Here is a 16907-nt window from a genome sequence, read left to right on the forward strand (position 1 = left end):
ACCACACATATTGCGTCCCGATTCAATACATCGTCCTCCAGCCGACTTGACTTCATGGGTCTATAGCTGCCTCGGGCACCTTATGGCCGTTCTGCTGTGAGTCTAGATTATCGAATGGGACGAAAAACTGATAGTGAATTGTAACGTTCAGCGGAGGGCCTGTGCGGGGTGTGGCAGTGTCGTGCTGGAGGGCCCACTGGTAGCGATGTGGGCTTCCTCGCCTATCCTCGCCTCGCCTCGCCTCGCCTCACACCAGGTGTCTGCGTAGTTTGCAGTGCATTCGCACCATTCCTATCCCTGTCCCTGTCCCCGTCCCGACTTGTCCCGACTTTGCTCGACTGCCGCTCGCTGCCGCTCGGGTCGTGGTCCATATGACAGCGCAAGCATGACAAACGTCTGCGGGACGAGACGAGACGAGACGACTATGGAATAAATTCGTGGTTACAAATCAAATTTGGAACTCTACACTCCTACACAACAATAGGCGGTGACGTATTTCAGAAATCACCTTCCGATTCGTACTGTTTTGTCGTTTTCAAAGTCTTCTTGGCAAACTTGGTTAGCACATTCTCCCTCAAACTGAGTTAATTACTGCATTTTCGTACCATTACAGTAGTTTAAAAGGCTTAAAGAAGCATCTTTGTCACAACAGAAAGGTAGTTTGAAAATTGGGTTGGCGACATAACAAAAAAAAAAAACAGGAAGGGAGCCAGCAGCACCCGGGTTTCCCAGGCGGTCACCCATCCAAGTACTAGCCGGGCCCGATGATGCTTAACTTCGGTGATCGGACGAGAACCGGTGTATTCATCAAGGTATGGCCGTTGGCGCTCATCTAATGTAGGAGCACGGCAGAATTCGCGTTCGGCTTTTCTCCCAACACACAAAATGTTAGTTTTCGGCCGCATTTGACGAAAGCGCTTCGTTCCGCAACCGCCAGTTCCTCGAGGACGGCGCGGGGAGGCGCGCCCGGCGTCCCAGCAGAGTGACGGCCGAATTGGCGGGCGCACCCCCGCGTGTGTGAGACGCACTGCTGCTCGTTGCACCCCCTGTCATTCGCTCGGTGCGTGCAGCCTTCGACACTAGCGGAGGACGAATCTTGTCCCTGGTGTTCAGCGGAGGGCCTGTGCGGGGTGTGGCAATGTCGTGCTGGAGGGCCCACTGGTAGCGATGTGGGCTTCCTCGCCTCGCCTCGCCTCGCCTCACACCAGGTGTCTGCGTAGTTTGCAGTGCATTCGCACCATTCCTATCCCTGTCCCTGTCCCCGTCCCGACTTGTCCCGACATTGCTCGACTGCCGCTCGCTGCCGCTCGGGTCGTGGTCTATATGACAGCGCAAGCACGACAAACGTCTGCGGGACGAGACGAGACGAGACGAGACGAGACGACTAAGGAATAAATTCGTGGTTACAAATCAAATTTGGAACTCTACACTCCTACACAAGAATAGGCGGTGACGTATTTCAGAAATCACCTGCCGATTCGTACTGTTTTGTCGTTTTCAAAGTCTTCTTGGCAAACTTGGTTAGCACATTCTCCCTCAAAGTGAGTTAATTACTGCATTTTCGTACCATTACAGTAGTTTAAAAGGTTTAAGGAAGCATCTTTGTCACAACAAAAAGGTAGTTTGAAAATTGGGCTGGCGACATTACAAAAAAAAAAAAAACAGGAAGGGAGCCAACAGCACCCGGGTTTCCCAGGCGGTCACCCATCCAAGTACTAGCCGGGCCCGTTGATGCTTAACTTCGGTGATCGGACGAGAACCGGTGTATTCATCATGGTATGGCCGTTGGCGCTCATCTAATGTAGGAGCACGGCAGAATTCGCGTTCGGCTTTTCTCCCAACACACAAAATGTTAGTTTTCGGCCGCATTTGACGAAAGCGCTTCCTTCCGCAACCGCCAGTTCCTCGAGGACGGCGCGGGGAGGCGCGCCCGGCGTCCCAGCAGAGTGACGGCCGAATTGGCGGGCGCACCGCCGCGTGTGTGAGACGCACTGCTGCTCGTTGCACCCCCTGTCATTCGCTGGGTGCGTGCGGCCTTCGACACTAGCGGAGGACGCATCTTGTCCCTGGTGTTCAGCGGAGGGCCTGTGCGGGGTGTGGCAGTGTCGTGCTGGAGGGCCCACTGGTAGCGATGTGGGCTTCCTCGCCTCGCCTCGCCTCGCCTCACACCAGGTGTCTGCGTAGTTTGCAGTGCATTCGCACCATTCCTATCCCTGTCCCTGTCCCCGTCCCGACTTGTCCCGACTTTGCTCGACTGCCGCTCGCTGCCGCTCGGGTCGTGGTCCATATGACAGCGCAAGCACGACAAACGTCTGCGGGACGAGACTATACGAGACGACTAAGGAATAAATTCGTGGTTACAAAACAAATTTGGAACTCTACACTCCTACACAACAATAGGCGGTGACGTATTTCAGAAATCACCTGCCGATTCGTACTGTTTTGTCGTTTTCATAGTCTTCTTGGCAAACTTGGTTAGCACATTCTCCCTCAAACTGAGTTAATTACTGCATTTTCGTACCATTACAGTAGTTTAAAAGGCTTAAGGAAGCATCTTTGTCACAACAGAAATGTAGTTTGAAAATTGGGCTGGCGACATAACAAAAAAAAAAAAACGGGAAGGGAGCCAACAGCACCCGGGTTTCCCAGGCGGTCACCCATCCAAGTACTAGCCGGGCCCGATGATGCTTAACTTCGGTGATCGGACGAGAACCGGTGTATTCATCATGGTATGGCCGTTGGCGCTCATCTAATGTAGGAGCACGGCAGAATTCGCGTTCGGCTTTTCTCCCAACACACAAAATGTTAGTTTTCGGCCGCATTTGACGAAAGCGCTTCCTTCCGCAACCGCCAGTTCCTCGAGGACGGCGCGGGGAGGCGCGCCCGGCGTCCCAGCAGAGTGACGGCCGAATTGGCGGGCGCACCGCCGCGTGTGTGAGACGCACTGCTGCTCGTTGCACCCCCTGTCATTCGCTGGGCGCGTGCAGCCTTCGACACTAGCGGAAGGCGCATCTTGTCCCTGGTGTTCAGCGGAGGGCCTGTGCGGGGTGTGGCAGTGTCGTGCTGGAGGGCCCAATGGTAGCGATGTGGGCATCCTCGCCTCGCCTCGCCTCGCCTCGCCTCGCCTCACACCAGGTGTCTGCGTAGTTTGCAGTGCATTCGCACCATTCCTATCCCTGTCCCTGTCCCCGTCCCGACTTGTCCCGACTTTGCACGACTGCCGCTCGCTGCCGCTCGGGTTGTGGTCCATATGACAGCGCAAGCACGACAAACGTCTGCGGGACGAGACGAGACGAGACGACTAAGGAATAAATTCGTGGTTACAAAACAAATTTGGAACTCTACACTCCTACACAACAATAGGCGGTGACGTATTTCAGAAATCACCTGCCGATTCGTACTGTTTTGTCGTTTTCAAAGTCTTCTTGGCAAACTTGGTTAGCACATTCTCCCTCAAACTGAGTTAATTACTGCATTTTCGTACCATTACAGTAGTTTAAAAGGCTTAAGGAAGCATCTTTGTCACAACAGAAATGTAGTTTGAAAATTGGGCTGGCGACATAACAAAAAAAAAAACGGGAAGGGAGCCAACAGCACCCGGGTTTCCCAGGCGGTCACCCATCCAAGTACTAACCGCGCCCGATGTTGCTTAACTTCGGTGATCGGACGAGAACCGGTGTAGTCAACATGGTATGGCCGTTGGCGTCCTTATACTGTAGCCGCACCACGGAGGAAGCATTCGCCTCTTCTCCCAACACACGCAATCGCCGCTTTCCGTGGCACATTTGACGCAAAGCGCGTCTTTCCACCTCGAAGGTGGCGCGGAGTGCGCGCTCGCCTCGGCGTCTCATAGGCGACTGCCGAACGTAGGTGAGACGCACAACACAGCTGCTCGATGCACCGCCTGTCATTCGTTTGGTGCGTGCGGCCTCCGACACCCACTGGCGACGCGCCTTGTTCCTGTTATCCGGCGCAGGGCTTGCGCGCGGCCGGGCGGCGGGGGCACTGCGCGGGGTGTTGCAGTGTCCTGCTGGACCGACGGAAGCTTTCTCACCTGCCTGACACACGCCGCGCTTCCAGATTTATGCGTAATTTGCGCGGTGCATTTGCATTCGCGCCTGTCCCCCCTCCCGTCCCGACTTGTCCCGACTTTGCTCGACTGCCGCTCGCTGCCGCTCGGGTCGCGGCCCATATGACAGCACAAGCACGAGAAACATCTGCGAGACGGGCGCGGGCCTGACCGGCGTGTCCGAGACGCCGTGGGCGGCCGTTCGGAGCTACTAGAGCAGCGCTGTGCCGTGCCATGGAAAGGTGCGAAACCAAGGACAGAAGACACAGAATTTTTGTTTACAAATTTGCACGTGTACACTGCTACAAAACAATAAGCCCGGACGTATTTCGGAACATTTCTGCCGCTTAATACTGTTTTGTTATTTCCAGAGACACTTTGGAAATCTTCCTTGGCACACGCTTCTTCAAACTGAGTTCCCTAATATCGTATCTTTTGTTTATTACAACAGATTTAAGTCATTGTGGAAACATCTTTGTCGCATCGGAAAGGTAGCGTGAAGAGACGGCTGGCAGGGCTGGCGACAAGAAAGCAAAATATGAAGACAGCCAGAGGTCCCAGGCAGTCGCCGATCCGAATACTAACGTTGTTGCTTAACTTGGGTGATGGCACGAGAACGGTTGGTTTTTTTTTATTTATTTATTTATTTAGTTACTTTTCGGAATTTAGCACTGCTGCGTAACAGTAGGCTCTGGCGCATTTCAAGAACACATCTGTCGATTGGTAGTGTTTTGTCATTTTCAACGAGTTCCTAGCACTCTTCCTTCGCGCATTCTTACTCAAACCGAGTTCATTACCGTAATTTCGTATCTTACGTTTAATACAGTACTTTAAAATGCTTGTGGAAGCATCTTTGTCGACACCTGAAAGTTATTATGAAAAGAGGCCTGGCAGGTGTAGCGACGTAAAAATGAAAAAATGAGAAAGAGCCAACAGCACGCGGTGTTCCCAGGCGGTCACCCATCCAAGTACTAACCGCGCCCGATGTTGCTTAACTTCGGTGATCGGACGAGAACCGGTGTAGTCAACATGGTATGGCCGTTGGCGTCCTTATACTGTAGCCGCACCACGGAGGAAGCATTCGCCTCTTCTCCCAACACACGCAATCGCCGCTTTCCGTGGCACATTTGACGCAAAGCGCGTCTTTCCACCTCGAAGGTGGCGCGGAGTGCGCGCTCGCCTCGGCGTCTCATAGGCGACTGCCGAACGTAGGTGAGACGCACAACACAGCTGCTCGATGCACCGCCTGTCATTCGTTTGGTGCGTGCGGCCTCCGACACCCACTGGCGACGCGCCTTGTTCCTGTTATCCGGCGCAGGGCTTGCGCGCGGCCGGGCGGCGGGGGCACTGCGCGGGGTGTTGCAGTGTCCTGCTGGACCGACGGAAGCTTTCTCACCTGCCTGACACACGCCGCGCTTCCAGATTTATGCGTAATTTGCGCGGTGCATTTGCATTCGCGCCTGTCCCCCCTCCCGTCCCGACTTGTCCCGACTTTGCTCGACTGCCGCTCGCTGCCGCTCGGGTCGCGGCCCATATGACAGCACAAGCACGAGAAACATCTGCGAGACGGGCGCGGGCCTGACCGGCGTGTCCGAGACGCCGTGGGCGGCCGTTCGGAGCTACTAGAGCAGCGCTGTGCCGTGCCATGGAAAGGTGCGAAACCAAGGACAGAAGACACAGAATTTTTGTTTACAAATTTGCACGTGTACACTGCTACAAAACAATAAGCCCGGACGTATTTCGGAACATTTCTGCCGCTTAATACTGTTTTGTTATTTCCAGAGACACTTTGGAAATCTTCCTTGGCACACGCTTCTTCAAACTGAGTTCCCTAATATCGTATCTTTTGTTTATTACAACAGATTTAAGTCATTGTGGAAACATCTTTGTCGCATCGGAAAGGTAGCGTGAAGAGACGGCTGGCAGGGCTGGCGACAAGAAAGCAAAATATGAAGACAGCCAGAGGTCCCAGGCAGTCGCCGATCCGAATACTAACGTTGTTGCTTAACTTGGGTGATGGCACGAGAACGGTTGGTTTTTTTTTATTTATTTATTTATTTAGTTACTTTTCGGAATTTAGCACTGCTGCGTAACAGTAGGCTCTGGCGCATTTCAAGAACACATCTGTCGATTGGTAGTGTTTTGTCATTTTCAACGAGTTCCTAGCACTCTTCCTTCGCGCATTCTTACTCAAACCGAGTTCATTACCGTAATTTCGTATCTTACGTTTAATACAGTACTTTAAAATGCTTGTGGAAGCATCTTTGTCGACACCTGAAAGTTATTATGAAAAGAGGCCTGGCAGGTGTAGCGACGTAAAAATGAAAAAATGAGAAAGAGCCAACAGCACGCGGTGTTCCCAGGCGGTCACCCATCCAAGTACTAACCGCGCCCGATGTTGCTTAACTTCGGTGATCGGACGAGAACCGGTGTAGTCAACATGGTATGGCCGTTGGCGTCCTTATACTGTAGCCGCACCACGGAGGAAGCATTCGCCTCTTCTCCCAACACACGCAATCGCCGCTTTCCGTGGCACATTTGACGCAAAGCGCGTCTTTCCACCTCGAAGGTGGCGCGGAGTGCGCGCTCGCCTCGGCGTCTCATAGGCGACTGCCGAACGTAGGTGAGACGCACAACACAGCTGCTCGATGCACCGCCTGTCATTCGTTTGGTGCGTGCGGCCTCCGACACCCACTGGCGACGCGCCTTGTTCCTGTTATCCGGCGCAGGGCTTGCGCGCGGCCGGGCGGCGGGGGCACTGCGCGGGGTGTTGCAGTGTCCTGCTGGACCGACGGAAGCTTTCTCACCTGCCTGACACACGCCGCGCTTCCAGATTTATGCGTAATTTGCGCGGTGCATTTGCATTCGCGCCTGTCCCCCCTCCCGTCCCGACTTGTCCCGACTTTGCTCGACTGCCGCTCGCTGCCGCTCGGGTCGCGGCCCATATGACAGCACAAGCACGAGAAACATCTGCGAGACGGGCGCGGGCCTGACCGGCGTGTCCGAGACGCCGTGGGCGGCCGTTCGGAGCTACTAGAGCAGCGCTGTGCCGTGCCATGGAAAGGTGCGAAACCAAGGACAGAAGACACAGAATTTTTGTTTACAAATTTGCACGTGTACACTGCTACAAAACAATAAGCCCGGACGTATTTCGGAACATTTCTGCCGCTTAATACTGTTTTGTTATTTCCAGAGACACTTTGGAAATCTTCCTTGGCACACGCTTCTTCAAACTGAGTTCCCTAATATCGTATCTTTTGTTTATTACAACAGATTTAAGTCATTGTGGAAACATCTTTGTCGCATCGGAAAGGTAGCGTGAAGAGACGGCTGGCAGGGCTGGCGACAAGAAAGCAAAATATGAAGACAGCCAGAGGTCCCAGGCAGTCGCCGATCCGAATACTAACGTTGTTGCTTAACTTGGGTGATGGCACGAGAACGGTTGGTTTTTTTTTATTTATTTATTTATTTAGTTACTTTTCGGAATTTAGCACTGCTGCGTAACAGTAGGCTCTGGCGCATTTCAAGAACACATCTGTCGATTGGTAGTGTTTTGTCATTTTCAACGAGTTCCTAGCACTCTTCCTTCGCGCATTCTTACTCAAACCGAGTTCATTACCGTAATTTCGTATCTTACGTTTAATACAGTACTTTAAAATGCTTGTGGAAGCATCTTTGTCGACACCTGAAAGTTATTATGAAAAGAGGCCTGGCAGGTGTAGCGACGTAAAAATGAAAAAATGAGAAAGAGCCAACAGCACGCGGTGTTCCCAGGCGGTCACCCATCCAAGTACTAACCGCGCCCGATGTTGCTTAACTTCGGTGATCGGACGAGAACCGGTGTAGTCAACATGGTATGGCCGTTGGCGTCCTTATACTGTAGCCGCACCACGGAGGAAGCATTCGCCTCTTCTCCCAACACACGCAATCGCCGCTTTCCGTGGCACATTTGACGCAAAGCGCGTCTTTCCACCTCGAAGGTGGCGCGGAGTGCGCGCTCGCCTCGGCGTCTCATAGGCGACTGCCGAACGTAGGTGAGACGCACAACACAGCTGCTCGATGCACCGCCTGTCATTCGTTTGGTGCGTGCGGCCTCCGACACCCACTGGCGACGCGCCTTGTTCCTGTTATCCGGCGCAGGGCTTGCGCGCGGCCGGGCGGCGGGGGCACTGCGCGGGGTGTTGCAGTGTCCTGCTGGACCGACGGAAGCTTTCTCACCTGCCTGACACACGCCGCGCTTCCAGATTTATGCGTAATTTGCGCGGTGCATTTGCATTCGCGCCTGTCCCCCCTCCCGTCCCGACTTGTCCCGACTTTGCTCGACTGCCGCTCGCTGCCGCTCGGGTCGCGGCCCATATGACAGCACAAGCACGAGAAACATCTGCGAGACGGGCGCGGGCCTGACCGGCGTGTCCGAGACGCCGTGGGCGGCCGTTCGGAGCTACTAGAGCAGCGCTGTGCCGTGCCATGGAAAGGTGCGAAACCAAGGACAGAAGACACAGAATTTTTGTTTACAAATTTGCACGTGTACACTGCTACAAAACAATAAGCCCGGACGTATTTCGGAACATTTCTGCCGCTTAATACTGTTTTGTTATTTCCAGAGACACTTTGGAAATCTTCCTTGGCACACGCTTCTTCAAACTGAGTTCCCTAATATCGTATCTTTTGTTTATTACAACAGATTTAAGTCATTGTGGAAACATCTTTGTCGCATCGGAAAGGTAGCGTGAAGAGACGGCTGGCAGGGCTGGCGACAAGAAAGCAAAATATGAAGACAGCCAGAGGTCCCAGGCAGTCGCCGATCCGAATACTAACGTTGTTGCTTAACTTGGGTGATGGCACGAGAACGGTTGGTTTTTTTTTTATTTATTTATTTATTTAGTTACTTTTCGGAATTTAGCACTGCTGCGTAACAGTAGGCTCTGGCGCATTTCAAGAACACATCTGTCGATTGGTAGTGTTTTGTCATTTTCAACGAGTTCCTAGCACTCTTCCTTCGCGCATTCTTACTCAAACCGAGTTCATTACCGTAATTTCGTATCTTACGTTTAATACAGTACTTTAAAATGCTTGTGGAAGCATCTTTGTCGACACCTGAAAGTTATTATGAAAAGAGGCCTGGCAGGTGTAGCGACGTAAAAATGAAAAAATGAGAAAGAGCCAACAGCACGCGGTGTTCCCAGGCGGTCACCCATCCAAGTACTAACCGCGCCCGATGTTGCTTAACTTCGGTGATCGGACGAGAACCGGTGTAGTCAACATGGTATGGCCGTTGGCGTCCTTATACTGTAGCCGCACCACGGAGGAAGCATTCGCCTCTTCTCCCAACACACGCAATCGCCGCTTTCCGTGGCACATTTGACGCAAAGCGCGTCTTTCCACCTCGAAGGTGGCGCGGAGTGCGCGCTCGCCTCGGCGTCTCATAGGCGACTGCCGAACGTAGGTGAGACGCACAACACAGCTGCTCGATGCACCGCCTGTCATTCGTTTGGTGCGTGCGGCCTCCGACACCCACTGGCGACGCGCCTTGTTCCTGTTATCCGGCGCAGGGCTTGCGCGCGGCCGGGCGGCGGGGGCACTGCGCGGGGTGTTGCAGTGTCCTGCTGGACCGACGGAAGCTTTCTCACCTGCCTGACACACGCCGCGCTTCCAGATTTATGCGTAATTTGCGCGGTGCATTTGCATTCGCGCCTGTCCCCCCTCCCGTCCCGACTTGTCCCGACTTTGCTCGACTGCCGCTCGCTGCCGCTCGGGTCGCGGCCCATATGACAGCACAAGCACGAGAAACATCTGCGAGACGGGCGCGGGCCTGACCGGCGTGTCCGAGACGCCGTGGGCGGCCGTTCGGAGCTACTAGAGCAGCGCTGTGCCGTGCCATGGAAAGGTGCGAAACCAAGGACAGAAGACACAGAATTTTTGTTTACAAATTTGCACGTGTACACTGCTACAAAACAATAAGCCCGGACGTATTTCGGAACATTTCTGCCGCTTAATACTGTTTTGTTATTTCCAGAGACACTTTGGAAATCTTCCTTGGCACACGCTTCTTCAAACTGAGTTCCCTAATATCGTATCTTTTGTTTATTACAACAGATTTAAGTCATTGTGGAAACATCTTTGTCGCATCGGAAAGGTAGCGTGAAGAGACGGCTGGCAGGGCTGGCGACAAGAAAGCAAAATATGAAGACAGCCAGAGGTCCCAGGCAGTCGCCGATCCGAATACTAACGTTGTTGCTTAACTTGGGTGATGGCACGAGAACGGTTGGTTTTTTTTTATTTATTTATTTATTTAGTTACTTTTCGGAATTTAGCACTGCTGCGTAACAGTAGGCTCTGGCGCATTTCAAGAACACATCTGTCGATTGGTAGTGTTTTGTCATTTTCAACGAGTTCCTAGCACTCTTCCTTCGCGCATTCTTACTCAAACCGAGTTCATTACCGTAATTTCGTATCTTACGTTTAATACAGTACTTTAAAATGCTTGTGGAAGCATCTTTGTCGACACCTGAAAGTTATTATGAAAAGAGGCCTGGCAGGTGTAGCGACGTAAAAATGAAAAAATGAGAAAGAGCCAACAGCACGCGGTGTTCCCAGGCGGTCACCCATCCAAGTACTAACCGCGCCCGATGTTGCTTAACTTCGGTGATCGGACGAGAACCGGTGTAGTCAACATGGTATGGCCGTTGGCGTCCTTATACTGTAGCCGCACCACGGAGGAAGCATTCGCCTCTTCTCCCAACACACGCAATCGCCGCTTTCCGTGGCACATTTGACGCAAAGCGCGTCTTTCCACCTCGAAGGTGGCGCGGAGTGCGCGCTCGCCTCGGCGTCTCATAGGCGACTGCCGAACGTAGGTGAGACGCACAACACAGCTGCTCGATGCACCGCCTGTCATTCGTTTGGTGCGTGCGGCCTCCGACACCCACTGGCGACGCGCCTTGTTCCTGTTATCCGGCGCAGGGCTTGCGCGCGGCCGGGCGGCGGGGGCACTGCGCGGGGTGTTGCAGTGTCCTGCTGGACCGACGGAAGCTTTCTCACCTGCCTGACACACGCCGCGCTTCCAGATTTATGCGTAATTTGCGCGGTGCATTTGCATTCGCGCCTGTCCCCCCTCCCGTCCCGACTTGTCCCGACTTTGCTCGACTGCCGCTCGCTGCCGCTCGGGTCGCGGCCCATATGACAGCACAAGCACGAGAAACATCTGCGAGACGGGCGCGGGCCTGACCGGCGTGTCCGAGACGCCGTGGGCGGCCGTTCGGAGCTACTAGAGCAGCGCTGTGCCGTGCCATGGAAAGGTGCGAAACCAAGGACAGAAGACACAGAATTTTTGTTTACAAATTTGCACGTGTACACTGCTACAAAACAATAAGCCCGGACGTATTTCGGAACATTTCTGCCGCTTAATACTGTTTTGTTATTTCCAGAGACACTTTGGAAATCTTCCTTGGCACACGCTTCTTCAAACTGAGTTCCCTAATATCGTATCTTTTGTTTATTACAACAGATTTAAGTCATTGTGGAAACATCTTTGTCGCATCGGAAAGGTAGCGTGAAGAGACGGCTGGCAGGGCTGGCGACAAGAAAGCAAAATATGAAGACAGCCAGAGGTCCCAGGCAGTCGCCGATCCGAATACTAACGTTGTTGCTTAACTTGGGTGATGGCACGAGAACGGTTGGTTTTTTTTTATTTATTTATTTATTTAGTTACTTTTCGGAATTTAGCACTGCTGCGTAACAGTAGGCTCTGGCGCATTTCAAGAACACATCTGTCGATTGGTAGTGTTTTGTCATTTTCAACGAGTTCCTAGCACTCTTCCTTCGCGCATTCTTACTCAAACCGAGTTCATTACCGTAATTTCGTATCTTACGTTTAATACAGTACTTTAAAATGCTTGTGGAAGCATCTTTGTCGACACCTGAAAGTTATTATGAAAAGAGGCCTGGCAGGTGTAGCGACGTAAAAATGAAAAAATGAGAAAGAGCCAACAGCACGCGGTGTTCCCAGGCGGTCACCCATCCAAGTACTAACCGCGCCCGATGTTGCTTAACTTCGGTGATCGGACGAGAACCGGTGTAGTCAACATGGTATGGCCGTTGGCGTCCTTATACTGTAGCCGCACCACGGAGGAAGCATTCGCCTCTTCTCCCAACACACGCAATCGCCGCTTTCCGTGGCACATTTGACGCAAAGCGCGTCTTTCCACCTCGAAGGTGGCGCGGAGTGCGCGCTCGCCTCGGCGTCTCATAGGCGACTGCCGAACGTAGGTGAGACGCACAACACAGCTGCTCGATGCACCGCCTGTCATTCGTTTGGTGCGTGCGGCCTCCGACACCCACTGGCGACGCGCCTTGTTCCTGTTATCCGGCGCAGGGCTTGCGCGCGGCCGGGCGGCGGGGGCACTGCGCGGGGTGTTGCAGTGTCCTGCTGGACCGACGGAAGCTTTCTCACCTGCCTGACACACGCCGCGCTTCCAGATTTATGCGTAATTTGCGCGGTGCATTTGCATTCGCGCCTGTCCCCCCTCCCGTCCCGACTTGTCCCGACTTTGCTCGACTGCCGCTCGCTGCCGCTCGGGTCGCGGCCCATATGACAGCACAAGCACGAGAAACATCTGCGAGACGGGCGCGGGCCTGACCGGCGTGTCCGAGACGCCGTGGGCGGCCGTTCGGAGCTACTAGAGCAGCGCTGTGCCGTGCCATGGAAAGGTGCGAAACCAAGGACAGAAGACACAGAATTTTTGTTTACAAATTTGCACGTGTACACTGCTACAAAACAATAAGCCCGGACGTATTTCGGAACATTTCTGCCGCTTAATACTGTTTTGTTATTTCCAGAGACACTTTGGAAATCTTCCTTGGCACACGCTTCTTCAAACTGAGTTCCCTAATATCGTATCTTTTGTTTATTACAACAGATTTAAGTCATTGTGGAAACATCTTTGTCGCATCGGAAAGGTAGCGTGAAGAGACGGCTGGCAGGGCTGGCGACAAGAAAGCAAAATATGAAGACAGCCAGAGGTCCCAGGCAGTCGCCGATCCGAATACTAACGTTGTTGCTTAACTTGGGTGATGGCACGAGAACGGTTGGTTTTTTTTTATTTATTTATTTATTTAGTTACTTTTCGGAATTTAGCACTGCTGCGTAACAGTAGGCTCTGGCGCATTTCAAGAACACATCTGTCGATTGGTAGTGTTTTGTCATTTTCAACGAGTTCCTAGCACTCTTCCTTCGCGCATTCTTACTCAAACCGAGTTCATTACCGTAATTTCGTATCTTACGTTTAATACAGTACTTTAAAATGCTTGTGGAAGCATCTTTGTCGACACCTGAAAGTTATTATGAAAAGAGGCCTGGCAGGTGTAGCGACGTAAAAATGAAAAAATGAGAAAGAGCCAACAGCACGCGGTGTTCCCAGGCGGTCACCCATCCAAGTACTAACCGCGCCCGATGTTGCTTAACTTCGGTGATCGGACGAGAACCGGTGTAGTCAACATGGTATGGCCGTTGGCGTCCTTATACTGTAGCCGCACCACGGAGGAAGCATTCGCCTCTTCTCCCAACACACGCAATCGCCGCTTTCCGTGGCACATTTGACGCAAAGCGCGTCTTTCCACCTCGAAGGTGGCGCGGAGTGCGCGCTCGCCTCGGCGTCTCATAGGCGACTGCCGAACGTAGGTGAGACGCACAACACAGCTGCTCGATGCACCGCCTGTCATTCGTTTGGTGCGTGCGGCCTCCGACACCCACTGGCGACGCGCCTTGTTCCTGTTATCCGGCGCAGGGCTTGCGCGCGGCCGGGCGGCGGGGGCACTGCGCGGGGTGTTGCAGTGTCCTGCTGGACCGACGGAAGCTTTCTCACCTGCCTGACACACGCCGCGCTTCCAGATTTATGCGTAATTTGCGCGGTGCATTTGCATTCGCGCCTGTCCCCCCTCCCGTCCCGACTTGTCCCGACTTTGCTCGACTGCCGCTCGCTGCCGCTCGGGTCGCGGCCCATATGACAGCACAAGCACGAGAAACATCTGCGAGACGGGCGCGGGCCTGACCGGCGTGTCCGAGACGCCGTGGGCGGCCGTTCGGAGCTACTAGAGCAGCGCTGTGCCGTGCCATGGAAAGGTGCGAAACCAAGGACAGAAGACACAGAATTTTTGTTTACAAATTTGCACGTGTACACTGCTACAAAACAATAAGCCCGGACGTATTTCGGAACATTTCTGCCGCTTAATACTGTTTTGTTATTTCCAGAGACACTTTGGAAATCTTCCTTGGCACACGCTTCTTCAAACTGAGTTCCCTAATATCGTATCTTTTGTTTATTACAACAGATTTAAGTCATTGTGGAAACATCTTTGTCGCATCGGAAAGGTAGCGTGAAGAGACGGCTGGCAGGGCTGGCGACAAGAAAGCAAAATATGAAGACAGCCAGAGGTCCCAGGCAGTCGCCGATCCGAATACTAACGTTGTTGCTTAACTTGGGTGATGGCACGAGAACGGTTGGTTTTTTTTTATTTATTTATTTATTTAGTTACTTTTCGGAATTTAGCACTGCTGCGTAACAGTAGGCTCTGGCGCATTTCAAGAACACATCTGTCGATTGGTAGTGTTTTGTCATTTTCAACGAGTTCCTAGCACTCTTCCTTCGCGCATTCTTACTCAAACCGAGTTCATTACCGTAATTTCGTATCTTACGTTTAATACAGTACTTTAAAATGCTTGTGGAAGCATCTTTGTCGACACCTGAAAGTTATTATGAAAAGAGGCCTGGCAGGTGTAGCGACGTAAAAATGAAAAAATGAGAAAGAGCCAACAGCACGCGGTGTTCCCAGGCGGTCACCCATCCAAGTACTAACCGCGCCCGATGTTGCTTAACTTCGGTGATCGGACGAGAACCGGTGTAGTCAACATGGTATGGCCGTTGGCGTCCTTATACTGTAGCCGCACCACGGAGGAAGCATTCGCCTCTTCTCCCAACACACGCAATCGCCGCTTTCCGTGGCACATTTGACGCAAAGCGCGTCTTTCCACCTCGAAGGTGGCGCGGAGTGCGCGCTCGCCTCGGCGTCTCATAGGCGACTGCCGAACGTAGGTGAGACGCACAACACAGCTGCTCGATGCACCGCCTGTCATTCGTTTGGTGCGTGCGGCCTCCGACACCCACTGGCGACGCGCCTTGTTCCTGTTATCCGGCGCAGGGCTTGCGCGCGGCCGGGCGGCGGGGGCACTGCGCGGGGTGTTGCAGTGTCCTGCTGGACCGACGGAAGCTTTCTCACCTGCCTGACACACGCCGCGCTTCCAGATTTATGCGTAATTTGCGCGGTGCATTTGCATTCGCGCCTGTCCCCCCTCCCGTCCCGACTTGTCCCGACTTTGCTCGACTGCCGCTCGCTGCCGCTCGGGTCGCGGCCCATATGACAGCACAAGCACGAGAAACATCTGCGAGACGGGCGCGGGCCTGACCGGCGTGTCCGAGACGCCGTGGGCGGCCGTTCGGAGCTACTAGAGCAGCGCTGTGCCGTGCCATGGAAAGGTGCGAAACCAAGGACAGAAGACACAGAATTTTTGTTTACAAATTTGCACGTGTACACTGCTACAAAACAATAAGCCCGGACGTATTTCGGAACATTTCTGCCGCTTAATACTGTTTTGTTATTTCCAGAGACACTTTGGAAATCTTCCTTGGCACACGCTTCTTCAAACTGAGTTCCCTAATATCGTATCTTTTGTTTATTACAACAGATTTAAGTCATTGTGGAAACATCTTTGTCGCATCGGAAAGGTAGCGTGAAGAGACGGCTGGCAGGGCTGGCGACAAGAAAGCAAAATATGAAGACAGCCAGAGGTCCCAGGCAGTCGCCGATCCGAATACTAACGTTGTTGCTTAACTTGGGTGATGGCACGAGAACGGTTGGTTTTTTTTATTTATTTATTTATTTAGTTACTTTTCGGAATTTAGCACTGCTGCGTAACAGTAGGCTCTGGCGCATTTCAAGAACACATCTGTCGATTGGTAGTGTTTTGTCATTTTCAACGAGTTCCTAGCACTCTTCCTTCGCGCATTCTTACTCAAACCGAGTTCATTACCGTAATTTCGTATCTTACGTTTAATACAGTACTTTAAAATGCTTGTGGAAGCATCTTTGTCGACACCTGAAAGTTATTATGAAAAGAGGCCTGGCAGGTGTAGCGACGTAAAAATGAAAAAATGAGAAAGAGCCAACAGCACGCGGTGTTCCCAGGCGGTCACCCATCCAAGTACTAACCGCGCCCGATGTTGCTTAACTTCGGTGATCGGACGAGAACCGGTGTAGTCAACATGGTATGGCCGTTGGCGTCCTTATACTGTAGCCGCACCACGGAGGAAGCATTCGCCTCTTCTCCCAACACACGCAATCGCCGCTTTCCGTGGCACATTTGACGCAAAGCGCGTCTTTCCACCTCGAAGGTGGCGCGGAGTGCGCGCTCGCCTCGGCGTCTCATAGGCGACTGCCGAACGTAGGTGAGACGCACAACACAGCTGCTCGATGCACCGCCTGTCATTCGTTTGGTGCGTGCGGCCTCCGACACCCACTGGCGACGCGCCTTGTTCCTGTTATCCGGCGCAGGGCTTGCGCGCGGCCGGGCGGCGGGGGCACTGCGCGGGGTGTTGCAGTGTCCTGCTGGACCGACGGAAGCTTTCTCACCTGCCTGACACACGCCGCGCTTCCAGATTTATGCGTAATTTGCGCGGTGCATTTGCATTCGCGCCTGTCCCCCCTCCCGTCCCGACTTGTCCCGACTTTGCTCGACTGCCGCTCGCTGCCGCTCGGGTCGCGGCCCATATGACAGCACAAGCAC

General features: G+C 53.1%; 13 non-coding genes across 13 annotated transcripts; all 13 read right to left on the minus strand.

Moving 5' to 3' along the window:
• Positions 1-707: 707 nt before the first annotated feature.
• On the minus strand, positions 708-826 carry LOC126159391 (5S ribosomal RNA). The gene has a single exon (XR_007534295.1). It is a non-coding gene; the product is annotated as a 5S ribosomal RNA (ribosomal RNA).
• Positions 827-1671: 845 nt separating this feature from the next.
• On the minus strand, positions 1672-1790 carry LOC126159393 (5S ribosomal RNA). Its single transcript, XR_007534297.1, has one exon. It is a non-coding gene; the product is annotated as a 5S ribosomal RNA (ribosomal RNA).
• An 834-nt stretch (positions 1791-2624) lies between these two features.
• LOC126159384 (5S ribosomal RNA) lies at positions 2625-2743 on the minus strand. The gene has a single exon (XR_007534288.1). It is a non-coding gene; the product is annotated as a 5S ribosomal RNA (ribosomal RNA).
• Positions 2744-3585: 842 nt separating this feature from the next.
• LOC126159392 (5S ribosomal RNA) lies at positions 3586-3704 on the minus strand. The gene has a single exon (XR_007534296.1). It is a non-coding gene; the product is annotated as a 5S ribosomal RNA (ribosomal RNA).
• Positions 3705-4996: 1292 nt separating this feature from the next.
• LOC126159394 (5S ribosomal RNA) lies at positions 4997-5115 on the minus strand. The gene has a single exon (XR_007534298.1). It is a non-coding gene; the product is annotated as a 5S ribosomal RNA (ribosomal RNA).
• A 1292-nt stretch (positions 5116-6407) lies between these two features.
• LOC126159395 (5S ribosomal RNA) lies at positions 6408-6526 on the minus strand. The gene has a single exon (XR_007534299.1). It is a non-coding gene; the product is annotated as a 5S ribosomal RNA (ribosomal RNA).
• Positions 6527-7818: 1292 nt separating this feature from the next.
• On the minus strand, positions 7819-7937 carry LOC126159396 (5S ribosomal RNA). The gene has a single exon (XR_007534300.1). It is a non-coding gene; the product is annotated as a 5S ribosomal RNA (ribosomal RNA).
• Positions 7938-9230: 1293 nt separating this feature from the next.
• On the minus strand, positions 9231-9349 carry LOC126159385 (5S ribosomal RNA). The gene has a single exon (XR_007534289.1). It is a non-coding gene; the product is annotated as a 5S ribosomal RNA (ribosomal RNA).
• Positions 9350-10641: 1292 nt separating this feature from the next.
• On the minus strand, positions 10642-10760 carry LOC126159386 (5S ribosomal RNA). Its single transcript, XR_007534290.1, has one exon. It is a non-coding gene; the product is annotated as a 5S ribosomal RNA (ribosomal RNA).
• A 1292-nt stretch (positions 10761-12052) lies between these two features.
• Positions 12053-12171, minus strand: LOC126159387 (5S ribosomal RNA). The gene has a single exon (XR_007534291.1). It is a non-coding gene; the product is annotated as a 5S ribosomal RNA (ribosomal RNA).
• A 1292-nt stretch (positions 12172-13463) lies between these two features.
• LOC126159388 (5S ribosomal RNA) lies at positions 13464-13582 on the minus strand. Its single transcript, XR_007534292.1, has one exon. It is a non-coding gene; the product is annotated as a 5S ribosomal RNA (ribosomal RNA).
• A 1292-nt stretch (positions 13583-14874) lies between these two features.
• LOC126159389 (5S ribosomal RNA) lies at positions 14875-14993 on the minus strand. Its single transcript, XR_007534293.1, has one exon. It is a non-coding gene; the product is annotated as a 5S ribosomal RNA (ribosomal RNA).
• Positions 14994-16284: 1291 nt separating this feature from the next.
• Positions 16285-16403, minus strand: LOC126159390 (5S ribosomal RNA). The gene has a single exon (XR_007534294.1). It is a non-coding gene; the product is annotated as a 5S ribosomal RNA (ribosomal RNA).
• Positions 16404-16907: the final 504 nt, after the last annotated feature.

Source organism: Schistocerca cancellata, unplaced genomic scaffold (genome assembly GCF_023864275.1).
Source record: "Schistocerca cancellata isolate TAMUIC-IGC-003103 unplaced genomic scaffold, iqSchCanc2.1 HiC_scaffold_1131, whole genome shotgun sequence".
NCBI classification, from domain to species: Eukaryota; Metazoa; Arthropoda; class Insecta; order Orthoptera; family Acrididae; genus Schistocerca; species Schistocerca cancellata.